The sequence below is a fragment of the Canis lupus genome, unplaced genomic scaffold (assembly GCF_011100685.1).
Source record: "Canis lupus familiaris isolate Mischka breed German Shepherd unplaced genomic scaffold, alternate assembly UU_Cfam_GSD_1.0 chrUn_S1451H1635, whole genome shotgun sequence".
Classification (NCBI taxonomy): Eukaryota; Metazoa; Chordata; class Mammalia; order Carnivora; family Canidae; genus Canis; species Canis lupus.
Genome location: NW_023330284.1, coordinates 280,933 through 308,127, shown reverse-complemented (window position 1 = coordinate 308,127; position 27,195 = coordinate 280,933). Strand labels below are relative to the sequence as shown.

General features: G+C 45.8%; 1 long non-coding RNA gene across 6 annotated transcripts; it reads left to right on the top strand.

Annotated features, from left to right (window-relative positions):
* Positions 1–25,749, top strand: LOC119869004. 6 transcript variants are annotated; one of them, XR_005386765.1, is made up of 5 exons: positions 1–143; positions 9,076–9,243; positions 13,638–13,745; positions 14,853–15,345; positions 25,651–25,749. It is a non-coding gene; the product is annotated as an uncharacterized LOC119869004 (long non-coding RNA). The 6 variants fall into 6 exon arrangements; XR_005386763.1 differs by having other exon boundaries at positions 13,638–14,638; XR_005386764.1 differs by lacking the exon at positions 1–143 and adding an exon at positions 627–755 and having other exon boundaries at positions 13,638–14,638.
* Positions 25,750–27,195: the final 1,446 nt, after the last annotated feature.

The window sequence follows — 27,195 nt, the reverse complement described above, 5'->3', positions numbered from 1 at the left end:
GAACAAGACCTTCTGTTGCTGTTGCCCTACTTTCAGTGGCTCTTGGCTTAGGAGAGTCCAGAAAGAGAGATGTTTATGCCGCTATGGACGTCAGTTCGGCCCTCTTTCCAAAGCTTCTGGTTATGTGTGGGAGTCTTCAACAGGTACCACAAGGCACCTTGTGGGAGGCTAATGGAGTGCAGACCACACTGTAATCTCAGCTGAGCGGGCTCGCACCTCTTTCACCCTCATTGGGTGTGTGTCCATTTGTGTATGTGTAAAAGGGTGTGTTAATGTGAGATTGTGCATGTGTGTGTGTGTGTGTGTGTGTGTGTGTGTAGAGGGGATAGAGGAGAGGAACATGCCCTTCCTGGGTATAAACCAGCTGCCACGGTTTGGAAGCCTGACACATCTTTGGTGTTCAGACTCCAGGTCATAGCAGGCAAGATGAGAAGATGAGTGCTGAGGGCCAAGCTCAACTACAAGTATGTTAAGTCATGAGCGCAAGAGTGTCTTTCAACTGGCTTCTCCTTGCCAGATGTCCCTCAGCTGCCCTTGTGATGTGAAGCCGAGAACACGATTTCTAAAGGGGATGTTCCCTTGTTGTGTTGTGGAAGGAGTACCTTAATATCTCTTGGCCCTGTACATATGGGGCACTGTATTTGCAGAGCTGCACCCAGGAGATCTTGGAGGAGATGTTCTGTGGCTTCAACTCTTCTAACTCCCTAGACAATGATAGGGTGCTCCAGGCAAACAAGGAGCAGTGCTGTTCTGAGGTGAGAATGGGAAGAGGGTTCTCCACAGAGAGATGGCCACCAACGAACATGGAGATAAACCTGGGGCCCTCCCGTAGTGTTTCCACACGAGTGCCACACAGGCCCAAACGCAAAGAGACCTGAGCATCCACCCCTAACCTCCGGCTGTGTCTGAGGTGATAAGACACTGTTCCCCTAGATTGGAAAGGTGCAGAATAGATTTCATGCTTTTGAGGAGTGCGAGTGGTTTGTTTTTTTTTCACTCAGAGCACTGAGTGTCTTTGCGTTTCACTACCATTTTCCTTATTTCACACACGTGCCCCAGGTGTCCTGTGTAGAATGCAGCACCACTGTCGTTGCACAATGTCTGCAGGCCTCACAAAAGATCACACTGAAGACGGTGATTTAAGACAAAAGGAAAAGTGGGATGAAGCCATTCTCTATGTTTATCTGTAAGGTGTCATGTGCCTGAATACATCAGATCATTATAGGTCCAACGGGTCATGAGCTATGTCCTTAGTGGTCCTCGTAGTACTCCATCAATGGGGCCGTCTGCCACAGTGATTCAGCCATTCAAGGCCCTTGGCACTTGACATGATGCCATTCTCTTGCCATGTCTCCTGTGCTGCAAGGAGAACCTTGTGTGTCCCCACAGGCTGTTTAAGTTGCTTGATCTGTCATACCTGGAAGCCCAGTTTGGGTGGGAGCCCTCTGAATCCTGACCCAAGTAGCTGGCTCTGTCTTTTTTTGTAGAGATCCGCACAGAAAATCTAGGATGAGGCTAACTACGACCCTGACCCTAACCCTGACACCTAACCCTTAGGCCTAACCATAACACAAACCCCAGGCCTAACCCTAACACTGACGCTAAACCCTAACCCTTACCCCAACCCCTAGGCCTACTCCCTAACCCTAAACCCTTGGCCTAACCCCTAACCCTAACCCTGAGACCTAACCCTAACCCCTAACCCTGAGGCCTAAACCTAACCCCTAACCCTGAGGCCTAACCCTAACTGCTAACACTGAGGCATAACCCTAACCCTAACCTTGAGGCCTGAAACCTAACCCTAATCCTAACCCCTTACCCTAACAGTAACCCTAACCCTAAGCCTAAACATAACCCTCACCCTAACCCTAACTCTGACTTTGACCCTAACCCTAACCTTAACTCTAACCCTAACACTGAGGCCTAACCCTAACCCTAACCCCAAACCCTGAGGCCTAACCCTAACACTAATCACTAACCCTGAGGCCTAACCCCAAAGCCTAACACTGAGGCCTAAACTTAAAACCTATCCCTGAGCCCTAACACTAACCCTAACCCTGAGGCCTGAACCCTATCCCTGAGGCCTAGCCCTAAGCCAACCCTGAGGCTTAAACCTAACCCTGAGGCCTAACCCTACCTTAACCCCAGACCCTGAGGCCTACCCTAACCCTAACCCCTAACCCTGAGTCTGAACACCTAGGCCTAACACTGAGGCCTAAACCTAAACCCTATCCCTGAGGCCTAACACTAACCCTAACCCTGAGGCCTAAACCTAACCGTGAGACCTAACCCTGAGGCCTTACCCTGAGGCCTAACCCTGACCCTGACACTAACACTAACCCCTAACCCTGAAGCCTAAGCCTAACCCTAACCTTAACCTTAACCCTATCGCTGACCCCGACCCTAACCCAGACCCTTATACTAAACCTAACCATGACCCTAACACTAACCTTGACCCTAACCCTGACCCTGACCCTAACCCTGACCCTGACCCTAACCCTAACCATGACCCTAACCCTAACCCTGACGCTACCCTGACCCTGACCCTTATCTCGACCCTGACCCAAACCCTGACCCTGACCCGGACCCTAACCCTTTGGCCTTACCGTGAGCCCTAACCCTGAGGCCTAACCCTAATCGCTAACCTGAGGCCTACCCTAACACCTAAACCTGAGGCCTAACACCTAGGCCTAACCTTGAGGGCTAAACCTAAATCCTAACTCTGAGGCCTAAACCTAACCATAACCCTGAAGCCTAAACCTCACCCTGAGGTCTAACCCTGAAGCCTAAACCTGAGGCCTAATCCTGAGGCCTAACCCTAACCCTAACACTGGTCCTAACCCTGACACTTACCCTGAGGCTTAACCCTGACCCTAACGCTAACCCAGACCCCTAACCCTGAGGCCTAACCCTAACCCTGATCCTGAGCCTAACCTTAACCGTGACCCTACACCTAACCCTGACCCTAACCCTGACCCTGACCCTTAACCTAACCCTGACCCTGACCCTAACCCTGACCCTAACCCTAACCCTACCCTAAACCTTACACTGACTCTGATCCTAACCCTAAACCTAATCCTAACCATTACCCTAAAACTGAGGCCTAACCCTGAGGCCTAACCCTAACCCATAACCCTGAGGCCTAACCTAACCCATAACCCTGAGGCCTAACCCTAACACTAACCCTAACCCCTAACCCTGAGGCCTAACGCCTAGGCCTCCCCTGAGGCCTAAACCTAAACCCTAACCCTGAGGCCTAACCCTGAGGTGTAACCCAAAACCTAAACCCTAACGGTTCGTCCTAATCCTAACACTGACCCCAGGCCTAACCCTAAACCTAACCCTAAACCCTAATCCTACCGTAACCCCCAGGCCTAACCCCTAACCCTAATCCATCGGGCTAACACCTCACCCTAACCATGAGGCCTAAACCTAACCCTAACACTGAGGCCTAACACCTAACCCTGAGGCTTTACCCTGACCCTAACCCATAACCTGAACCCTGTGGCCTAACCCTTAACCCAAACGCTGAGGCCTAACACATAACCCTAATACTGAGGCCTACCCTAACCCTAACCCTGAGAACTAACCCTGAGGCCTAATCCTGAGGCCTAACCCTCACCTTAACCCTGAGGCCTAACCCTAACCCTAACCCTAAACCCTAACCCTGACGCCTAACTCCTAGCCCTAACCCTGAGCCTTACCCTAACCCCTAAACCTGAGGCCTAAACCTAACCCTGAGGTTTCACCCTGAGGCCTACCCCTAGGCCTAACCATTAGCCCTAAACCTAAACCCTAACCCTGAGGCCTAACCGTTACATTAACTTTGGGTCTTAAACCTAACCCTGAGGCCTAAACCTGAGGACTTACCCTGAGGCCTAACCCTAAACCCTAACCCTGAGGCCTAACTCTTAGTCCTAACCCTAAGGCCTAAACCTAAACACTAACCCTGAGTCCTAAACCTGAGTCTTAACCCTGAGGCCTAACCCCCAACCCAAACCCTGAGGCTTAAGCATTAACCCTAATACTGAGGCCTAACCTAACCCTAACCCTGAGGACTAACCCTGAGTCCTAAGCCTGAGGCCTAACCCTCACCTTAACCCTGAGGCCTAACCCTAACCCTAATTCTAAACCCTAACCCTGACGCCTAACTCCTAGTCTTAACCCTGAGGCCGAAACATAAACCCTAACCCTGAAGCCTTACCCTAACCCCTAACCCTGAGGCCTAAACTTAACCCCGAGGCCTAACACCTCAGCCTAACCCTAAAGCTAACCCTGAGGCCTAATCCTAACCCTAACCCTAACCATGACCCTGAGCCTAAACCTAAACCTGACCCTCACCCAAACCCTAACCCTAACCCTAAACCTAACCCTGATCCTATCCCTAACCTTGACTCTGACCCTAAACCTAACCCTAACCCTAAACCGAACCCGAACCCTAAACCTGAGGCCTAACCCCGAGGCCTAAACCTAATCCCCAATCCTGAGGCCTAACCCTAACCCTAACTGTAATCCCAAACACTGAGGCCTAACCCTGAGGCCTAACCCTGAGGCCTAAACCTAAAACCTAACCCTGAATCCCAACCCTAACCCTAACTCTGAGGCCTAAATCTAACCCTAAGGCCTAAATCTAAGGGCTAACACTGAGGCCTAATCCTGAGGCCTAACCCTGAATCCTAACCCTGAGGTCTAAACCTAAACCCTAAACCTTAGGCTTAACCCTAACACTGAACGCAGGCCTAACCCTCACCCTTACCCTAAACCCTAACCCTAATCCTAACCCCTAGGCCTCACCCCTAACACTAAGCCCTCGGCCTTAACCCTAACCCTAACCCTGAGGCCTAACCCTGAGTCCTAACCCTGAGGCCTAAACCTGAGACCTAACCCTGAGGTCTAATTCTTAACGCAAACCATGAGGCCTAACCCCAAATCCTAACCCTGAGGCCTAACTCTCACCGCTAACACTGAGGCCTGACCCTAACCCTAAACCTGAAGCCTGAACCCTAAACGTAACCTAACCTTTTATGCTAACCTTAACCCCGAAGCCTAACTCAAACCCTTGCCCTAACACTAAACCTAACCCTGACCCTAACCCTAACCCTGACCATGACCCTAACCCTAACCCTGACCCTGACCCTACCCCTAATCCTGACCCTAACCCTCACCCTAACCCTGAACCTGACTCTAACTCTAACCCTGACCCTAACCCACCCTAAACCTAACCCTGACCCTAAACTGAAATCTGACCCTGACCCTAAACCTAACCCTAATAATAACCCTAACCCTGAGGCCTAACCCTAACCCTAATCCCAAACTCTGAGGCCTAACCCTAACCCTAACCCCTAACCCTGAGGCTTAAGCCCTAGGCTTAACAATGAGGCCTAAAAATAAAACCCTATCCCTGAGGCCTAACCCTAACCCTAAGGCCTAAACCTAACCCTGAAGTCTAACTCTGAGGCCTAACGCTAAGGCCTAACCCTAAACCTGAGGCCTAACCCCTAGGCCTAACACTGAGGCCTAAATCTAAACTCTATCCCTGAGGCCAAACCATACACCTAACCCTGACCCTGACCCTGGCCTTGACCCCGATCCTGACCCGAACACTAACCTTAACCCTAACCCTAACCCCTAACCCTGAGGCCTAACCCTGGGGCCTAACAATAACCCCTAAGCCCCAGACCTAACACTAACCCTAACACTAAACCCTAACCATGAGGCCTAACCCCACTCCTGACCCTGAGGCTTAAACCTAAACCCTAACCCTGAGGCCTAAAACTAACCATGAGACCCAACCCTGGGGCCTAAACCCTAGGCTTAACCCTGAGTCCTAAATCTAACCCTGAGGCCTAAAACTGAGGCCTAATGCTGAGGCTTAAACCTGAGGCCTAAACCTAACCCTAACCCTTAACCCTAATCCTAACTCTAACCCCTAGGCCTAACCCCTAACCCTAACCATGAGGACTAACCCTAACCCTTAACCCAGAGGGCTAAACCTAATCCCTAAACCTGAGGCAGAACACTAACCCTAACCCTGAGGCCTAACCCTAACCACTAACCCTGAGGCCTAACCCTAACCTTAACAATAACACTGACCCTGATCCTAAACCTGAACCTGAACCTGACCCTAACCCTAAAACTGACCCTAACCCTAAACTTGACCCTAACTCTGACCCTGAACCTAACCCTGGCCCTAACCCTAACCCTAACACTGCCATAACCCTAACCCTAACCCTGACCCTGAACCTAAATCTAACCCTAACCCTAACCCTAAACCTAACCCTAACCGTGAGACCTAACCCTGAGGCCTAACCTAAACCCCTAACCCTGAAGCCTAACCCTAACCCTAACCCCTAACATTGAGGCCAAAAAACTTGGCCTAACCCTGAGGCCTAAACCTAAACCCTAACCCTGAAGCCTAACCCTAACCATCACCCTGAGGCCTAAATCTAACCCTAAGGCCTATCCCTGAGGCCTATCCCTGAGGCCTAACCCTGAGGCCTTACCGTGAGGCTTAACACTAACCCTAAACCCTCGGCCTAACTCAGGCTTAACCCTGAGGCCTAACCCTGACCCTAACCCAGACCCTAACCGTAACTCTGAGGACTAACCCTAAGGCCTAACCCTAACTCTAACCCTGAGGCTTAACCCCTAACCCTGAGGCCTAACCCTATCCCTAACACTGAGTCCTAACCCATCACCCTGAGGCCTAACACTGACCCTAACCCGAAACCGTAACTCCGAGGCCTAAACATAAATCCTAACCCTGAGGCTGACTCTTACCCTAACCCTGAGTCCTAAACCTAACCCTGAGGCCTAAACCTAAGGCCTAATCCTGGGGCCTAGGCCTGAGGCCCCTCCCTAACCCAAAACCTAAGGCCTAACACTGAGGCCTAACCCTGAGGCCTAAACCTCAACCCTAACCCTTAGTCCTAATCCTAACACTAACCCCAGTGGTAACCCTAACCCTAACCCTAACCCTAAACCCTAAACATAACCATAACCCCTAGGACTAATCCATAACCCTAACCCCTCTGGTTAACCCCTAAACCTAACCATGTTGCCTAACCCTAAACCCTAACCCTGAGGCCTAAACCTAACCCCTAACCCTGAGGCCTAACCATAACCCTAACTGTGAGGCCACACCCTAACATTAACCTTAATACCTTACTTAATCCTAACCTTGACCCCAAGGTCTAAACCCAACCCTAACCCGTCGGCCTAACCCTAAACCCTAACCCTGAGGCATAACTCTTACCCAAACCCTGAGGCCTAACCCTAACCCTAACACTGAGTCTTAACCCCTAACCCTGAGGCCTTACACTGACCCTAACCCAAACCATAACCCTGAGGTCTAAACCTAAATATTAACCCGGAGGCCTAACTCTTACCCTAACCCTGAGTCTTAAACCATATCCTGAGACATAAACCTGAGACCTAACCCAAAGGCGTAACCATGGGGCCTAAACCTAACCCCTAACCCTGAGGCCTAAACATAACCCTAACCGTGAGGCCTAACCCTAACACTAACCTTAACACCTTACCTTAATCCGAACCCTGACCCAAGGCCTAACACCAACACTAACGCCTTGACCTAACCCTAAATCCTAACCCTGAGGCATAAACCTAACCCTAACCCTGAGCCATAACCCTAACCCTAACCCTAACCCCTTACCCTAACCCTAACCCTGGTGCATAACTCTAACCCTAACCCTGACCCTGACCCTAACCTTGACCCTGAGACTAACCCTAACCCTAACCCTAACCCTGACCCTAACTCTAAACCTAACCCTAAAATGAACCCCAACCCTGAGCCTAACCCTGAGGCCTAACCCCTAGGTCTAACCCTGAGGCCTAACCCTAAACCATAACCCTGAAGCCTAACCCTAACCCTGACCCTAGGCCTAAAACTAACCCTTAGGACTAACCCTGAAGCCTAACACTGAGGCCTAATCCTGAGGCCTAACCTTGAGGCATAACCCTAACCCTAACCCTGAGGCCTAACCCGAAGGCCTAAACCTAAACCCTAACCCTTAGGCTTAACCCTAAAACTGACCCCCAGCCTCACACTAATCCTAAACCTAAACCCTAACCCTAAACCTAACCCCTAGGTGTAACCCCTAACCCTAACCCCTCAGCCTAGCCCCTAACCCTAACCCTGAGGCCTAACCCTCATCCTTAAACCTGAGGCCTAACCCTCACCCTAAACTTGAGGCCTAACCCTAACCTTAAACATACATCAATTTGGAAATTAGATGTGACATGCCATTGAGTTGGATGTATTGTGTTGCTCAGGAACCAGTCATGAAGCACCTCAGGGTGACACAGGGATATTTATGCCACAGGTCATTATCGCTGGGAGCCATGGTGAAGGCTGTGACCCCCAGAGCCCAGAAAGAGGCACCTCTGTCTCATTCAAAATAGAACAGGAAAAATTGGATGGTTTGACTACAGAAGATCACCATGTCTGCATCTTAGAGCATTCCCACCCCATCATGGTGTCCCCATTGAAATGAGGCCGGAGGTCAAGTGAAAACAGTGGAACCCAGGCCACTTTAACTGGTACTCCATGTCACATCTCACCTCTTCATGTCAATCCACCATCCTGAAAATTTGCACCTCAGATACGCAGGGCACCAGCTCACGTGCATTGCAGATATCATTCATAGACCCCCGATGATGTCCCTAGGAAGAAGATTCTGATTCTTCTATCACTGTGCAAGTTGGGAACCTATGAACTATATGAGAGACACGGTGGGTTAGATAGGTCACAGATCTGGGAAGGCAAGCACAGAAAGAAAGGTCTGAATTCAGCTCCGTGTCCAGAAAAATAGGACCTTCTTTGCATTTTCAGAGAGTTGTGGCTATGATATTTTTGGCTGAGGATGTAAAGTTAACGAGATAACGTGGGGCAAGCAGTCATATGCCAAGAAGGGGCTCTGGATAGGTCTGACTGAAGGGAGGGGCCCACGGGCTGGAATCTTGAAAAAGTGACGTCACTTCCTTGGGGACAAGCGTGTTACGGATTTAGAACTCTGGTAACCAGGAAGCTGCATTGAACAATGTCCCTCTTTCCAGCACACTTAACTGGAGCCGGTCAGGAGAACAAGACCTTCTGTTGCTGTTGCCCTACTTTCAGTGGCTCTTGGCTTAGGAGAGTCCAGAAAGAGAGATGTTCATGCCGCTATGGACGTCAGTTCGGCCCTCTTTCCAAAGCTTCTGGTTATGTGCAGGAGACTTCAACAGGTACCACAAGGCACCTTGGGGGAGGCCAATGGAGAGCAGACCACACTGTAATCTCAGCTGAGGGGGCTCGCACCTGTTTAGCCCTCATTGAGTGTGTATCAGTTTGTGTATGTGTAAGAGGTGTGTGTGTTGGAGACTGTGTGTGTGTGTGTGTGTGTGTGTGTGTGTGTATAGAGGGGATAGAGGAGAGGAACATGCCCTTCCTGGGCAGAAACCAGCTGCCACGGTTTGGAAGCCTGACACATCTTTGGTGTTCAGACGCCAGGTCATAGCAGGCAAGATGAGAAGGTGAGTGCTGAGGGTCAAGCTCAACTTCAAGTATGTAAGTCATGAGCGCAGGAGTGTCTTTCATCTGGCTTCTCCTTGCCAGATGTCCCTCAGCTGCCCCTGTGATGTGAAGCAGAGAATACGATTTCTAAAGGGGATGTCCCCTTGTGTTGTGGAGAGAGTACCCTAATGTCTCTTGGCCTTGTACATACAGGGCACTGTATTTGCAGAGCTGCACCCTTGGAGGAGATGCCTTGCATCTTGGAGGAGATGTTCTGTGGCTTCAACTCTTCTTTTTTTTTTAATTTTTATTTATTTATGATAATCACAGAGAGAGAGAGAGAGAAAGGAAGAGACATAGGCAGAGGGAGAAGCAGGCTCCATGCACCGGGAGCCCGACATGGGATTCGATCCCAGGTCTCCAGGATCCCGCCCTGGGCCAAAGGCAGGCGCTAAACCGCTGCACCAGCCAGGGATCCCAGCTTCAACTCTTCTAACTCCCTAGACAATGATCAGGTGCACCAAGCAAACAAGGAGCACTGCTGATCTGAGGTGAGAATGGGAAGAGGGTTCTCCACAGAGGGATGGCCCCCACACAAACATGTAGAGAAACCTGGGGCCCTCGCGTAGTGTTTCCACACTAGTGCCCCACAGGCCCAAATGCAAAGAGACCTGAACCTCCACCCCTAACCTCCAGCTACATCTGAGGTGATAAGACACTGTTCTCTTAAGTTGGAAAGGTGCAGAATAGATTTCTTGCTCTTGAGGAGTGGGGGTGGTTTGTTTTTTTCACTCAGAGCAATGAGTGTCTTTGCGTTTCACTACCATTTTCCTTATTTCACCCACGCACCCCAGGTATCCTGTGTAGAACGCAGCTCAACTGTCGTTGCACAACGTCTGCAGGCCTCACAAAAGATCACACTAAAGTGGGTGATGTAAGACAAAAAGAAGGGTGGGATGAAGCCATTCTCTATGTTTATCTCTAAAGTGTCATGACCAGAACACATCAGATCATTGTAGGCCCAACGGGTCATGAGCTGTGTCCATAGAGGTCCTCGTAGTACTCCATCAATGGGGCCATCTGACACAGTGATTCAGCCATTGAAGCCCCTTGGCACTTGACATGATGGCATTCTCTTGCCATGTCTGCTGTGCTGCAAGGAGCACCTTGGGTGTCCCCACAGACTGTTTAAGTTTCTAGATCTGCCATATACTGGAAGTCCAGTTTGGGTGGAAGCCCTCTGATGCCTCCTGACCCAAGCAGCTGGTTCTGTCATTTTTGTAGAGATCCGCACAGGGAATGTAGGATAAGGCCTAAGCATGACATTTCCTAACCCTGATCCCTAACCCTGAGGCCTAATCCTGACCCTATCCCTGAGGCTAACCCTGAGGCCTAACCCTGACCCTAACCCTTACTCTAACCCTGACCCTAACACTGAGGCTTAACCCTTACCCTATCCCTGAGGCTTAACCCTGAGGATTATCCCTAACCCTAACCCTAACCCTGAGGCCTATCCCTGACCCTAACCCAGACCCTAACCCTAAATCTGAGGCCTAACTCTAAGGGCAAACCCTAACTCTAACCCTGAGTCCTAACCCTTCAACCTGAGGCCTAACCCTAACCCTAACACTGAGTCCTAACCCCTAACCCTGAGGCCTAACACTGACCCTAACCCATAACTGTAACCCTGAGGCCTAAACTTAAATCCTAATCCTGAGGCCTAAGTCTTACCCTAACCCTGAGTCCTAAACCTAATCCTGAGGCCTAAATCTGAGGCCGAACCCTAAGGCCTAACCCTGGGGCCTAAGCCAGAGGCCTAACCCTAAACCTAAGGCCTAACCCTGAAGCCTAACCCTGAGGCCTCAACCTAAACCCTAACCCTTAGTCCTAATGCTAACACGGACCCCAGTGCTAACCTTAACCCTAACCCTAAACCCTAATCATAACCATAACCCCTAGGACTAACCCCTAACACTAACGCCTCCGGCTAACCCCTAAACCTAAACATGAGGGCTAACCCTAAACCCTAACCCTGAGGCCTAACCCTGAGACCTAACCCCTAGGCCTAACCCCGAGGCCTAACCCCTAGGCCTAACCCCTAGGCCTAACCCTGAGGCCTAACCCTGTGGCCTAAGCCTATACCGTAACACTAAGGCCTAACTCTAACCCTGACCCTAGGCCAAAAACTAACCCTAAGGCCTAACCATGAGGACTAACACTAGGCCTAATCCTGAGGCCTAACCCTAACCTAACCCTGAGGCCTAACCCTGAGGCCTAAACCTGAACCCTAACCCTTAGGCTTAACCCTAACACTGACCCCAGGCCTAAACCTCACCCTAACCCTAAACACTAAACCTAGCCCTAATCCCTAGGTCTAACCCCTAACCCTAACCCCTCAGCCTAACCCCTAACTCTAACCCTGAGGCCTAACTCTCACCCCTAAACCTGAGGCCTAACCCTCACCCTAACCTGAGGCCTAACCCTAATCCAACTCCTTACCCTAACCCTAAACCTGAAACCTAACCCTAACTCTCACCCTAACCCCTAATCCTAAACCTAACCCTGAAGCTTAACGCAACCCTAACCCTGAGGCCTAACCCTAACCTTAAACATAGATCAATTTGGAAATTAGATATGACATGCCATTGAGTTGGATGTATTGTGTTGGTCAGGAACCAGTCATGAAGCACCTCGGAGTGACACAGGGATATTTATGCCACAGGTCATTATCGCTGGGAGCCATGGTGAAGGCTGTGACCCCCAGAGCCCAGAAAGAGGCACCTCTGTCTCATTCAAAATAGAACAGGAAAAATTGGATGGTTTGACTACAGAAGATCACCATGTCTGCATCTTAGAGCATTCCCACCCCATCATGGTGCCCCCATTGAAATGAGGCCGGAGGTCAAGTGAAAACAGTGGAACCCAGGCCACTTTCACTGGTACTCCATGCCACATCTCACCTATTCATGTCAATCCACCATCCTGAAAATTTGCGCCTCAGATACACAGGGCACCAGCTCACGTGCATTGCAGATATCATTCATAGACCCCCAATGATGTCCCTAGGAAGATGATTCTGACTATCCGATCACTGTGCAGGTTGGGATCCTGTCGATATGAGAGACACGGTGGGTTAGATAGGTCACAGATCTGGAAAGGCAAGCACAGAAAATGAGGTCTGAATTCAGCTCCGTGTCCAGAAAAGTAGGACCTTCCTTGCATTTTCAGAGAGTTCTAGCTATGGCATTTTTGGCTGCGGATGTAAAGTTTACAAGATAACGAGGGGCAAGCAGTCATCTGCCAAGAAGGGGCTCTGGATAGGTCTGACTGAAGGGAGGGGCCCACGGGCTGGAATCTTGAAAATGTGACATCACTTCCTTGGGGACAAGCGTGTAACGGATTTAGAACTCTGGTAACCAGGAAGCTGCATTGAACAATGTCCCTCTTTCCAGCTCACTTAACTAGAGAAAAATTTGTTCTGTTGCTGTTGCCCTACTTTCAGTGGCTCTTGGCTTAGGAGAGTCCAGAAAGAGAGATGTTCATGCCACTATGGACGTCAGTTCGGCCCTCTTTCAAAAGCTTCTGGTTATGTGCGGGAGACTTCAACAGGTACCACAAGGCACCTTGGGGGAGGCCAATGGAGAGCAGGCCACACTGTAATCTCAGCTGAGGGGGCTCGCACCTCTTTAACCCTCATTGAGTGTGTTTCCGTTTTCATCCATGTAAGACGGTGTGTTGTTTGAGACTGTGTGTGTATGTGTGTGTGTGTATGTGTGTGTGTGTGTTTGTGTGTGTGAGGAGGGGACAGAGGAGAGGAACATGCCCTTCCTGGGCAGAAACCAGGTGTCACGGTTTGTAAGCCTGACACATCTTTGGTGTTCAGACACCAGGTCATAGTAGGCAAGATGAGAAGGTGAGTGCTGAGGGCTAAGCTCAACTTCAAGTATGTAAGCCATGAGCACAAGAGTGTCTTTCATCTGGGTTCTCATTTCCAGATGTCCCTTCAGATGCCCCTGTGATGTGAAGCAGAGAACACGATTTCTAAAGGGGATGTCCCCTTGTTGTGATGTGGAGGGAGTACCCTAATGTCTCTTGGCCCTGTACATACGGGGCACTGTATTTGCAGAGCTGCACCCAGGAGATCTTGGAGGAGATGTTCTGTGGCTTCAACTCTTCTAACTCCCTAGACAATGATCAGGTGTACCAGGCAAACAAGGCACAGTGCTGTTCTGAGGTGAGAATGGGAAGAGGGTTCTCCACAGCAAGATGGCCACCACACAAACATGGAGATAAACCTGGGGCCCTCCCGTAGTGTTTCCACACGAGTGTCGCACAGGCCCAATGCAAAGAGACCTGAACCTCCACTGCTAACCTCCGGCTACATCTGAGGTGATAAGGCACTGTTCCCCTAGGTTGGAATGGTGCAGAATAGATTTCATGCTTTTGAGGAGTGGGGGTGGTTTGTTTTTCACTCAGAGCACTGAGTGTCTTTGCGTTTCACTACCATTTTCCTTATTTCACCCACGCGCCCCAGGTATCCTGTGTAGAACGCAGCTCCACTGTCGTTGCACAACGTCTGCAGGCCTCACAAAAAATCACACTAAAGTGGGTGTTTTCAGACAAAAAAAAGGGTGGGATGAAGCCATTTCATATATTTATCCCTAAGGTGTCATGTGCCAGAACACATCAGATAATTACAGGCCCAACGGGTCATGAACTGTGTCCGTAGAGGTACTCGTAGTACTCCATCAATGGGGCCGTCTGCCACAGTGATTCAGCCATTGAAGGCCCTTGGCACTTGACATGATGGCATTCTCTTGCCATGTCTGCCGTGCTGCAAGGAGCACCGTGGGTGTCCCCACAGACTGTTTAAGTTGCTAGATCTGCCATATCCTGGATGTCCAGTTTGGGTGGATGCCCTCTGATGCCGCCTGACCCAAGTGGCTGGCTCTGTCTTTTTTGTGGAGATCCACACAGGAAATCTTGGATGAGTTGCTCCAAGCGTTCAATTACTCCATCTACCCCCGAGAAGCACAGGTGCATCAGGCCACCGACTACAAGAATGGCCAGTCTGGGCTGAGAACAAGTCCCATTCATGGTGAAAGTCAGGACCCAGAGATGATCAGGGTAAGCCAAGCACCCAGACTAGAAAAAACTGGCTCCCCTGGGGCCTGCCGAAAGAGGTGTTCTCCCCTGCTCCTTCCTCCCTATGTCAGGTACAGATTAAGGTACATCAGCTTAGGGGAAATGCCATGCAGCCCATGCTGTGGTCTCTTTTCAGGCCCCATTTATGGGATGTTGAGCAAAATTGAGGTGCTAACCCTCTGTGTTCTATCTGCAGTTGGATGTTTATGGATGACTCCATGGAATACTCGTCTTCATAAAAGCTCTGAGTTGAGAGAATGCGAGTGTTGCTCAGCTATTCATGTGTGTGGAAGTTTCCATTGCTCTACCCTGCGTCCCAACCAACCAATGGTACTTTGAAGCCTAAAACCTTTTTCTCTGTGGGTCCTGAAATTCTTTTTCCTGTACAACTTCCTGAGGGGATGGGTGTCTCTGGGCTGAGCGCCAGACTCTGATCTTCCCAGTGGCTTGTGGCTTGGAAGCTGACTACAGTGCCCCTCCTTGTGCCTCTGGTGTGGAAAGGAATCATCCACCCTGACCACAGATGAGGCCTGGAGCATGAGGACTCACCGCAAAGGCAGAATGGATACTTTTGTACAGTCCCTGCTGCGATCCTTCCAGAAGAGGAGCCTCTCAGAAAACGCAGTCGTTTTCCCTGTCTACCAGGTGTTCAGCGAAGCCCAAAGGGTCCTGGGCCAGCAGCTCCACAGGTGAGTGACCACCCCATACATAGCACAGGGCCTGAGGCTTGCCTCTACTACTGGCATGTTTTGGGAATGTCACTGCTCCTCTCTGAGCTTCCTTTTCCTCCTCTGAGAAGGGCTGTGGAAGAGGATGAACCTCATGGAGCTACTGTGGGCAATCACAGCAGAAAACATGGCCTAGAATTCTCTGCTGCCTAACCTTGTCGATAGGGCTGCTGGGCATCTTCCTGTGGAGCAGCTGTCTCTCGCCAGCGAAGAAGCTCTCCACATCAAGCCTCATGGGCCTGTGGCACCCTGGGTGCACAGAAGCACGTGGAAAGCAGGCCGTTTTCCTGTTTGCAAAAGACTTCTGGGATTCCATCTAACTGGCCCTGTTCCTTGTCCTTCATGTGCCCAGATCAGAGGTCACTGGAGGAAGGCAGAGCAGCTCAAGTTCCACTCAGTAGATGGAAAGTTCTGGTTGGGATTCCTTTCTCCAAGAATAGAGATAAAGCGCCTAGGATTGCAGACACATTTCTAAGCACTAAGATCATTGGAAGAATACAGTAGATACACTGTCTCAGTCTCAATTCTAATCAGAGTGTTAGACAGTCAATCTACCTGTCCTAGGCACGCCATGTCCACAGTTGGTTAGATGTGACATGTTCATGGCCGCCGCATGGGATGAATGGATCCACCCACATTTCGACCACTCGGATGAACGATAAGATCAAGGTAGGGCACTGGGTGGCTCAGTCAGTGAGGCCCCTACTTTCAGGTCAGGCCATGTTCCCAGGGGCCTTGCTTTGAGACCTCCACTGGTCTCCCTGCTCTGTGGGGAGCCTGCTTCGCCCTCTCCCTCTGCAGCTCACCCTGCTTATTCCTTTTTTTAATTTTAATTTTAATTTTTTTCACATTACACATACATTATTTATTTTGTTTTTTCTTCTTCTTCTTTTTTTAATAATAAATTTGTTATTGATGTTCAATTTGCCAACATACATTATAACACCCCATGCTCATCCCGTCAACTGCTCTCCTCAGTGCCTGTCACACATTCACCCCCACCCCCCGCCCTCCTTCCCTTCCACCACCCCTAGTTCGTTTCCCAGAGATAGGAGTCTTTTTTTTTTTCAGAGTTAAGAGTCTTCATGTTCTGTCTCACTTTCTGATATTTCCCACACATTTCTTCTCCCTTCCCTTGTATTATCTTTCACTATTATTTATATTCCACAAATGAATGAGAACATATAATGTTTGTCCTTCTCCGACTGACTTACTTCACTCAGCATAATACCCTCCAGTTCCATCGACGTTGAAGCAAATGGTGGGTATTTGTCGTTTCTAATGACTGAGTAATATTCCATTGTATACATAAGCCACATCTTCTTTATCCATTCATCTTTCGATGGACACCGAGGCTCCTTCCACAGTGTGGCTATTGTGGACATGGCTGCTATAAAATCGGGGTGCAGGTGTCCCGGTGTTTCATTGCATCTGCATCTTTGGGGTAAATCCCCAACAGTGAAATTGCTAGGTCGTAGGGCACGTCTATTTTTAACTCTTTGAGGAACCTCCACACAGTTTTCCAGAGTGGCTGCACCAGTTCACATTCCTACCAACAGTGTAAGAGGGTTCCCTTTTCTCCACATCCTCTCCAATATTTGTTGTTTCCTGCCTTGTTACTTTTCCCCAACCTCACTGGTGTGAGGTGGTATCTCATTGTGATTTTGATTTGTTTTTCCTTGATGGCAAGTGATGCAGAGCTTTTTCTCATGTGCATGTTGCCCATGTCTATGTCTTCCTCTGTGAGATTTCTGTTCATGTCTTTTGCCCATTTCATGATTGGATGGTTTGTTTCTTTGGAGTTGAGTTTAAGAAGTTCTTTATAGATCTTGGAAACTAGCCCCTTATCTGATACATCATTTGCAAATATCTTCTCCCATTCTGTAAGCTGTCTTTGAATTTTGTTGACTGTATCCTTTGCTGTGCAAAAGCTTCTTATCTTGATGAAGTCCCAATAGTAAATTTTTGCTTTTGTTTCTTTTGCCTTCGTGGATGTATCTTGCAAGAAGTTACTGTGGCTGAGTTCAAAAAGGGTGTTGCCTGTGTCCTCTAGGATTTTGATGGAATCCTGTCTCACATTTAGATCTTTCATCCATTTTGAGTTCATCTTTGTGTCTGGTGCAAGACAGTGGACTAGTTTCATTCTTCTGCATGAGGATGTCCAATTTTCCCAGCACCATATGTTGAAGAGGCTGTCTTTCTTCCAATGGATAGTCTTTCCTCTTTTATCGAATATTCGTTGACCATAAAGTTCAGGGTCCACTTCTGGGTTCTCTATTCTGTTCCATTGATCTATGGGTCTGTTTTTGTGCCAGTACCACACTGTCTTGATGACCACAGCTTTGTAGTACATCCTGAAATCTGGCATTGTGATGCCCCCAGACATGGTTTTCTTTTTTAAAATTCCCCTGGCTATTCGGGGTCTTTTCTGATTCCACACAAATCTTAAATTAATTTGTTCCAACTCTCTGAAGAAAGTCCATGGTATTTTGATAGGGATTGCTTTAAACGTATAAATTTCCCTGGTAACATTGACATTTTCACAATGTTAATTCTGCCAATCCATGAGCATGGAATATTTTTCCATCTCTTTGTGTCTTCCATAATTTCTTTCAGAAGTGTTCTATGGTTTTTAGGGTATAGATCGTTTACCTCTTTAGTTAGGTTTATTCCTAGGTATCTTATGCTTTTGGGTGCAATTGTAAATGGGATTGACTCCTTAATTTCTCTTTCTTCAGTCTCATTGTTAGTGTATAGAAATGCCACTGATATCTGGGCATTGATTTTGTATCCTGCCACGCTACCAAATTGCTGTATGAGTTCCAGGAATCTTGGGGTGTAGACTTTTGGCGTTTCTAGTAGAGTATCGTGTCTTCGGCAAAGAGGGAGAGTTTGACTTGTTCTTTGCCAATTTGAATGCCTTTAATGTCTTTTTGTTGTCTGATTGCTGAGGCTAGGACTTTCAGTACTATGTTGAATAGCAGTGGTGAGAGTGGACATCCCTGTCTTGTTCCTGATCTTAGGGGAAAGGCTCCCAGTGCTTCCCCATTGAGAATGATATTTGCTCTGGGCTTCTTGTAGATGGCTTTTAAGATGTTGAGGAATGTTCCTTCTATCCCTACACTCTGAAGAGTTTTGATCAGGAATGGATGCTGTTCTCTGCATGTAATGAGAGGATCCTATGTTTCTTGGTTTTTCTCTTGCTGATATGATGAATCACATTGATTGTTTTACGAGTGTTCAACCAGCCTTGTGTCCCGGGGATAAATCCTACTTGGTCATGATGAATAATTTTCTTAATGTACTGTTGGATCCTATTGGCTAGTATCTTGTTGAGAATTTTTGCATCCATGTTCATCAGGGATATTGGTCTGTAATTCTTTTTGGTGGGGTCTGTGTCTGGTTTTGGAATTAAGGTGATGCTGGCCTCATAGAACGAATTTGGAAGTACTCCATCTCTTTCTATCTTTCCAAACAGCTTTAGTAGAATAGGCATGGTTTCTTCTTTAAACTTTTGATAGAATTCCCCTGGGAAGCCATCTGGCCCTAGACTCCTGTGTCTTGGGAGGTTTTTGATGACTGCTTCAATTTCCTCCATGGTTATTGGCCTGTTCAGGTTTTCTATTTCTTCCTGTTCCAGTTTGGTAGTTTGTGGCTTTCCAGGAATGCGCCCATTTCTTTTAGATTGCCTAATTTTGGCGAATAGCTGTTCATAATATGTTTTCAAAATCGTTTGTATTTCCTTGGTGTTGTTAGTGATCTCTCCTTTCTCATTCATGATTTTATTAATTTGAGTCTTCTCTCTCTTCTTGTTAATAAGGCTGGCTAATGGTTTATCTGTCTTATTGATTCTATCAAAGAACCAACTCCTGGTTTTGTTGATCTGTTTCTTTTTTTATTTTTTCAATTTTTATTTATTTATGATAGTCACAGAGAGAGAGAGAGAGGCAGAGACACAGGCAGAGGGAGAAGCAGGCTCCATGCACTGGGAGCCCGATGTGGGATTCGATCCCGGGTCTCCAGGATCGCACCCTGGGCCAAAGGCAGGCGCCAAACCTCTGCGCCACCCAGGGATCCCTGTTGATCTGTTTCACAGTTCTTCTGGTCTCGATTTCATTGAATTCTGCTTGAATCTTTATTTATTCTCTTCTTCTGCTGGGTGTAGGATCTATTTGCTGTTTTTTTCTCTCGCACCTTTCGGTGTAAGGTTAGCTTTTGTATTTGAGTTCTTTCCAGGTTTTGAATGGATGCTTGTATTGCGATGTATTTCTCCCTTAGGACTGCTTTTGCTGCATCCCAAAGATTTTGAACGGTTGTTTCTTCATTCTCATTAGTTTCCATGAATCTTTTTAATTCTTCCTTAATTTCGTGGTTGACCCTTTCATCTTTTACAGGATGGTCCTTAACCTCCACGTGTTTGAAGTCCTTCCAAACTCCTTGTTGTGATTTAGTTCTAATTTCAAGGTTTATGGTCTGAGAATATGCAGGGGATGATCCCAATCTTTTGGTATCAGTTCAGACCCGATTTCTGTCCCAGCATGTGGTCTATTCTGGAGAAAGTTCCAGGTGCACTTGAGAAAAATGTGTATTCAGTTGAGTTTGGAAGTAAAGTTCTGTAGAAATCTGTGAAATCCATCTGGTCCCATATATCATTTATAGCTCTCGTTTCTTTGGAGATGTTGTGCTTAGAAGACCTATCGAGTATAGGAAGAGCTAGATTGAAGTCACTAAGGATAAGTGTATTATTGTCTAAGTATTTCTTCACTTTGGTTATTAATTGATTGATATATTTGGCAGCTCCCACATTCGGGGCATATATATATTGCGGATTGTTAAGTCCTCTTGTTGGATAGATCCTTTAAGTATGATATATTGGGCCTCTTCAAGTCTCAGTATAGTCTTCGGGGTAAATTTTAGTTGATCTGATATAAGGATGGCTACCCCTGCTTTCTTTTGAGGATCAATTTGAATATTTCAATTTTAATGGTAAATGGTTCTCCAACATTTTATTTTCAGACTGTAGGTGTTCTTCTGTCTAAAATGTGTCTCTTGTAGACAGCAAATAGATGAGTCCTGCTTTTTTATCCAGTCTGACACCCTGCGCCTTTTGATGGGGTCATTAAGCCCGTTCACGTTCAGAGTTACTATTGAAAGATATGAGTTTAGGGATCCCTGGGTGGCGCAGCGGTTTAGCGCCTGCCTTTGGCCCGGGGCGCGATCCTGGAGACCCGGGATCGAATCCCACGTCGGGCTCCCGGTGCATGGAGCCTGCTTCTCCCTCTGCCTGTGTCTCTGCCTCTCTCTCTCTCTCTCTCTCTCTCTCTGTGTGTGTGACTATCATAAATAAATAAAGAAAAAAATATTAAAAAAAAGAAATATATGAGTTTAGTGTCATCATGATATCTATTCAGTCCTTGTTTTTGTGGATTGTTCCACTGGACTTCTTCTTAAAGGGGAATTTTAAGATTTTAAAATTTAAAATTTCTTGCAGAGCTGGTTTGGAGTTCACGTATTCTTTCAGCTCTTGCCTGTCTTGGAAGCTCTTTATCTCTCCTTCCATTCTGAATGAGAGCCTTGCTGGATAAAGTATTCTTGGTTGCATGTTCTTCTCATTTAGGACCCTGAATATATCCCGCCAGCCCTTTCTGGCCTGCCAGGTCGCTGTGGACAGGTCTGCTGTTACCCTAATACTCCTCCCCATAAAATTCAGGGATTTCTTGTCTCTTGCTGCTTTAAGGATCTTCTCTTTATATTTGGAATTTGCAAGCTTAATTATTAGATGTCGAGGTGTTGAATAGTTTTTATTGATTTTATGGGGGGATCTCTCTATTTCCTGGATCTGCATGCCTGTTTTCCTTCCCAGATTAGGAACGTTTTCAGCTATGATTTGTTCAAATACATATTCTGGCCCTCTGGCCCTTTCGTCGCCCTCGGGAACACCAGTTAAACATAGGTTTTTCTTCCTCAGGCTGTCGTTTATTTCCCTTAATCTAACCTCATGGTCTTTTAATTGTCTCTTTTTTCCTCCGTTTCCCTCTTTGCCATCAACTTGCCTTCTATGTCACTCACTCTTTCTTCCTCCTCATTAACCGTCGTCGTTAGGACTTCTGGTTTGGATTGCATCTCATTCAATTGATTTTTAATTTCTGCCTGATTGTATTTAAATTCTGCAGTCATGAAGTCTCTTGAGTCCTTTATGCTTTTTTCTAGAGCCACCAGTAGCTGTATAATAGTGCTTCTGAATTGGCTTTCTGACATTGAATTCTAATCCAGATTTTGTAACTCTGTGGGAGAGAGGACTGTTTCTGATTCTTTCTTTTGAGGTGAGGTTTTCCTTCTAGTCATTTCTCTCACTGTGTAGTGGCCAAAAACAAGTTGTATTGGGAAAAGGAGAAAAAGAGAAGAGAGATAGAAGGAAAGAAAAGAGAAAAAGAAAAAGGAAAAAAGGAAGAAAGAAAGAAAAAAGAGAAGAAAAAGAGACAGAAAAAGAAAGAACGGAAAAAAACGGTGGGGGAAGCAAACAGAAATCAACAAGCAAAAAAGCAAAAAAAAAAAAAAAGAAAAAGAAAAAAGAAAAAGAAAGAAAAGAAAACACTGGGGAGTATCTTCTGATTCTGTATACTTTAATTCCCTTGACTTTCCCTGGAACTTGTCCGTCTAATGGTCTTTTGGGGGAGGGGCCTGTTTTGCTGATTTTCAGGTGTTAGCACTTGGGGGAGCTTCTCTGCCCCCTGCCTGGTGCAACGGTCAGTGGGGGTTGTTTACCCCTTGAGGCCCCAGGAGGAGCAACCACCGTGGCGGCAGCCAGCTCTGGAGCCCTGGATTCAGCTCCTGCAGTAACTCAGGAGCTCTCAGTCTGCAGGGCCTGGATGCTCTGGGGGCGGGGCCCCTGATCTACTCAGCTCCGGGCAGGAGCGTCCTTGCTGTCCTGGGCCCTCCCAGCCTCTGCCTGTCTCCGGGGGAGGCCGGATCCTGGGCTGTGTCCCCGGCGCCCAGTGCTCCGGGGCCAGCGCTGTCGGATTCGCCCTCCCGGCTGCGCAGACGCCTCTCCGCCAAGCCGCTGCCCGACACCCTCCGAGTTGCTCCTGGAGCCGCGCATCCCCCTCCGCACAGAGCCTCCTCGTCTGCCGGAGCCGCCTCCGAGCTGCGCCCGGGACACGCAGCCCCCTCTCCCCGGATCCGCCATCCGAGCCCCTCCGAGCTACTCCCGGGTCAATGTGTGCGTACGCTGCAGCCCTTTAGGGAACTTGGCACACTCTCCGTGTTGTGCAGTTGCTCTGTTAGAACTCTACTTTCCTAAATTGTACTATCATAAGAATCTGGAAAGTATGCAGAAATGATCAAACAAAAATTTTTACTTCAATGTCTGTGTCTGTTGTCCCTCTCCACCTCTCTCTTAATCTTTCTCCATTGACACCCAAACTAATACATTGAAGATCTTCCATTTTGTGTAAACATGTCATATATAGGATCTGAGTTTGTATTTTTAATGGATTTTTTAAAATCTGGAAATATTCGGGATCCCTGGGTGGCGTAGCTGTTTGGCGCCTGCCTTTGGCCCATGGCGCGATCCTGGAGACCCGAGATCGAATCCCACATCGGGCTTCCGGTGCATGGAGCCTGCTTCTCCCTCTGCCTATGTCTCTGCCTCTCTCTCTTTCTCTCTCTGTGACTATCATAAATAAATAAAAATTAAAAAAAATAAAAAAAAATTAAAAAATCTGGAAAAATTCAAACCACTCAGTCGTAGAACAATTTGAAAATCTCTTTTAATTTTTAATAGGTAATATTTGGACCTCTTCTGATACTATGTGCATAAGAATGAGATTCCAGTTTTTTAAAATTCCCTTATTTACTACTTAAATATTTTAGTATGCTGAATTAATATGCATTAGTAGTATGGATTAATATGCATCAGTAGTCTATGATTATAAATATGAGTGTCTTGTTTTATTCAACTGTAACGATTAAAGCATAATCAAATTTCCTTTACTATTAATCAGTATTTAAGTTAATCAGTTTTGAAATCAGAAACTGAATTGTTTATATGGTAGCAATAAAGATATTTAAGTTTGCAGTGAGAACAAAGACACAGCCTTTGTTTTAGGGTGTAAAACAATGTGATATGTAACATGTAACTTTTAAAAAGATATTTATAAGCACTGTTTTATGACTAATTTTTTCACTAGAGATTGGAGGTAACATACACTGTACATACACTGTACATACCTCACTCTGTTTCCTTTCTAAGCACTGTTCACATTCAAGCAAAGGAAGGGGAGAGTTCATTCCATGGCTTTAAGTTAAGCATCTAATATATCCTTCCTAAATAAAATCTCCTATGTATTATTCCACAAGGATTTACAGTTTAATGCAAACTTTTATTTGAAGTTTTGAAAAACAGAATGAATGAGAAGAATTTTACTTCATCTGAGAAATATTGCATAGTAGAAGATGGAAGGATAGCAGACTAGTTGGGCTTAATAATTAACACCCTCAGTTTACCAGATGGGTAGCCACATCATGGTCATAGGAATTAGAATCAATACTTACAGATTTTTAGGTGAAATTCTATAGAACAAAGAAGTTGAGCTTTGCTAGTCTTAACATACCACTTTATTCAAATCCATTTGAACATACGATTATGATTATGTATTTGCTACTAGTTTTGGAGGAAATATATCAGTTTTTAAGATTGAACGAGGAGATACATGGAGTAAGATTATTGAGTTATGAAAGAGATTTAGAGAATTTATTGATTTCTTACCATCCTGAAATGTTTCAGAACACAGCTGTAACTCATCACTTGATTGTTAGATGAAGTGCAGTAGCTACTCAAGTGATGTGTAATGTAAGACCCTATGCCTGAGCCTCATGATTCTAACCATACTAATATATACTAGAAAAAGAATCAAGAATGTAACACAAATTTGACTAAATTCATACAATATCAGTTTTTAAAATTTAGTAGCTTTTCATTGTTAGAAACACTCATCCTGTAATTCCTTTAATGGCTGATGTTTTTAAGGCATTAAACTGTTGTTGCTACTATCTTTAATGAATTGCAAGTCATTTTATCTGTAAATTGCCCTTTTGTCTTATATTTCCCTGAATTACTGGACTTAACTGCTCTAGCGAGTTTTCAAATTTCAGTTTTCTAAGGAAGTTTCTATTTTTCTTTCTACTCCTAGTTTTTCTTTTATATCTACTTCACCTGTTTCTTTTAATAATACAGATTGGTTGGTCTACCTTTCCTTATGAACACAAAAGAATGCAAAATAAATATGTATATCTGGTTATAATAAAAATTAACCAATTAAATATAATCTTGTATGGGAAAGGAATTTAAAAATCCTTTTTTAAGGTATGCATTGTACTTTTGTAGTTAGTATATCACAGCATGTAATTCTATGCAATTCCAAGTAATAAACTCCTTCCTTGATAATTAAATATGATAAAGATTAAGATAGGGATCCCTGGGTGGCGCAGCGGTTTGGCGCCTGCCTTTGGCCCAGGGCGCGATCCTGGAGATCCAGGATCGAATCCCACGTCGGGCTCCCAGTGCGTGGAGCCTGCTTCTCTCTCTGCCTGTGTCTCTGCCTCTCTCTCTCTCTCTCTGTGACTATCATAAATAAATAAAGAAAAAATATTAAAAAAAAAAGATTAAGATAGCTTGAATAAATCATTACATACAGTAATTAAGTTTACAAAGACTGATAGTCTTATGAAATCTGTATAAACAATTCACAGTTTCATTATCATATGATTTGGTTTATTGGCTACATACCTTGACTTAGGTTACAAACCAGAAAATCCCATGGTTATGTTTCTACATAACATAGTTTTACCACATTATAGGCAGAGTTAAACTTTGTTAGATTCCACAGTAAAATTGATTTTTCTTTATTCTTTTGATGTGAAATTCTGCTTCTTCTGTTTCTTTCCAAAGTGTAAGCAGCAAACTCATAGTTTTCATTGATCATAACTTGTTTCCAGAAGGACCAGAAAAGCTGTTGTAACTAAATGACTTGACAGAGAAACCTTTACTACAAAGCTGTAGAGTATTTTATTTGCATTTGTACCTGAACTAACAAAGAAAAGTCTTAAAGCATTAATATGTACATATTTTATATGTTTTTCCTCAAGTGGTATATCTCAAAATATAGACGTAGTGTCAATGACTCTTTAAGTATTTGTAAATGTTAGTGAACCTCTTTTTCTTTAGAAAAATTAGCCCAGCTAATTTGACAAATATGTTTATTTCAGGAAAAGAAGAGAAAGATACTGGAACGCTTTGGACTCCTTTGATATTCTACATTAACATTTCCTCTCCAAGTTTTATATATTAAGTAAAAATAATTGCCAAATTAAAATATTTCAGTGCTCTTTCTTATCACCAATACATTCATATCTTCACTGACATTGAATACGTAATTGTCTCATAATATCACTGTTATATCTTATAATATTTAAAAGTATTTATCCAAGTGTATTAAATTACTAGAATGGAGTTATTTTACTCGAGATATTTTTAAGAAGGATTCCATTTATTTATTCATGAGAGATAGAGACAAAGACACAGGCAGAGGGAGAAGCAGGCTCCCTGCAGGGACCCCGATGCAGGACTCAATCCCGGGACTCTGGGGTCATGCCCTGAACCAAAGAGAGACGCCCAACCACTGAGCCACCCGGGCACCCCTACTCGAGATATTTTAAGTTGATTGTAGTATATTATGCTTTAAGAACAAACAAAAAGGTCAAAACTATATAGTTACATTTACATGCTATTCACAAATTATGGTTACTTTGACTTCCTTTAGGTGAGTTATTATTGAAGATTTATCATAAAAATATTGAATTTCCTTATGGTGACCTTGGATTAAATACATACAGCTACAGATTAGCTGAAAACTTGTCAAAATAAATTATAAGCTCAAGCGTCATTATCATTTGTAGTTTGAACATAACAAATCTGATACAGTGTTACATCATAATTCTGATGCTCTTTGCAGTAAATTTGATATAGAACAGTTGCTAAAGAAACCATGTTCAAATGTGTGAGCATTTTTATGGAAAACATCTGGGGTAATTATAATTAGTTCAGGATGTGTACTGTTTAAAAATAACCTTGAATTCATGGAGAAATAAGTGTATCTTTTCTTCAATGAGTAGAATAATCCAAGTTAGTATAAAAAATTCTTCAAGTTATTGGTAGCTGTGCTTAGAGTATAATTTTAGAGTATTCCAAAAGTAAATGAGGAGTAACTTTTACATAAAATGCCAAATTAGCACTTTACACCTGTTAGTGTGTTTAGTTTATTTTTTATTTTTTTTTAAAGATTTTATTTATTTATTCATGATAGTCACAGAGAGAGAGAGAGAGGCAGAGACACAGGCAGAGGGAGAAGCAGGCTCCATGCACCGGGAGCCCGACGTGGGATTCGATCCCGGGTCTCCAGGATCGCGCCCTGGGCCAAAGGCAGGCGCCAAACCGCTGCGCCACCCAGGGATCCCTGTTTAGTTTAGAACAGCTGTGTCTTTTATTATTAGTAATCAGATGCAGAAAGTAATAGAATGTTTTTTTTTATTTTTATTTATTTATGATAGTCACACAGAGAGAGAGAGAGAGAGAGAGAGAGGCAGAGACACAGGCAGAGGGAGAAGCAGGCTCCATGCACCGGGAGCCCGACGTGGGATTCGATCCCGGGTCTCCAGGATCGCGCCCTGGGCCAAAGGCAGGCGCCAGACCGCTGCGCCACCCAGGGATCCCCCAGTAATAGAATGTTTTAAAGCAATATGTTAATCTTGTCT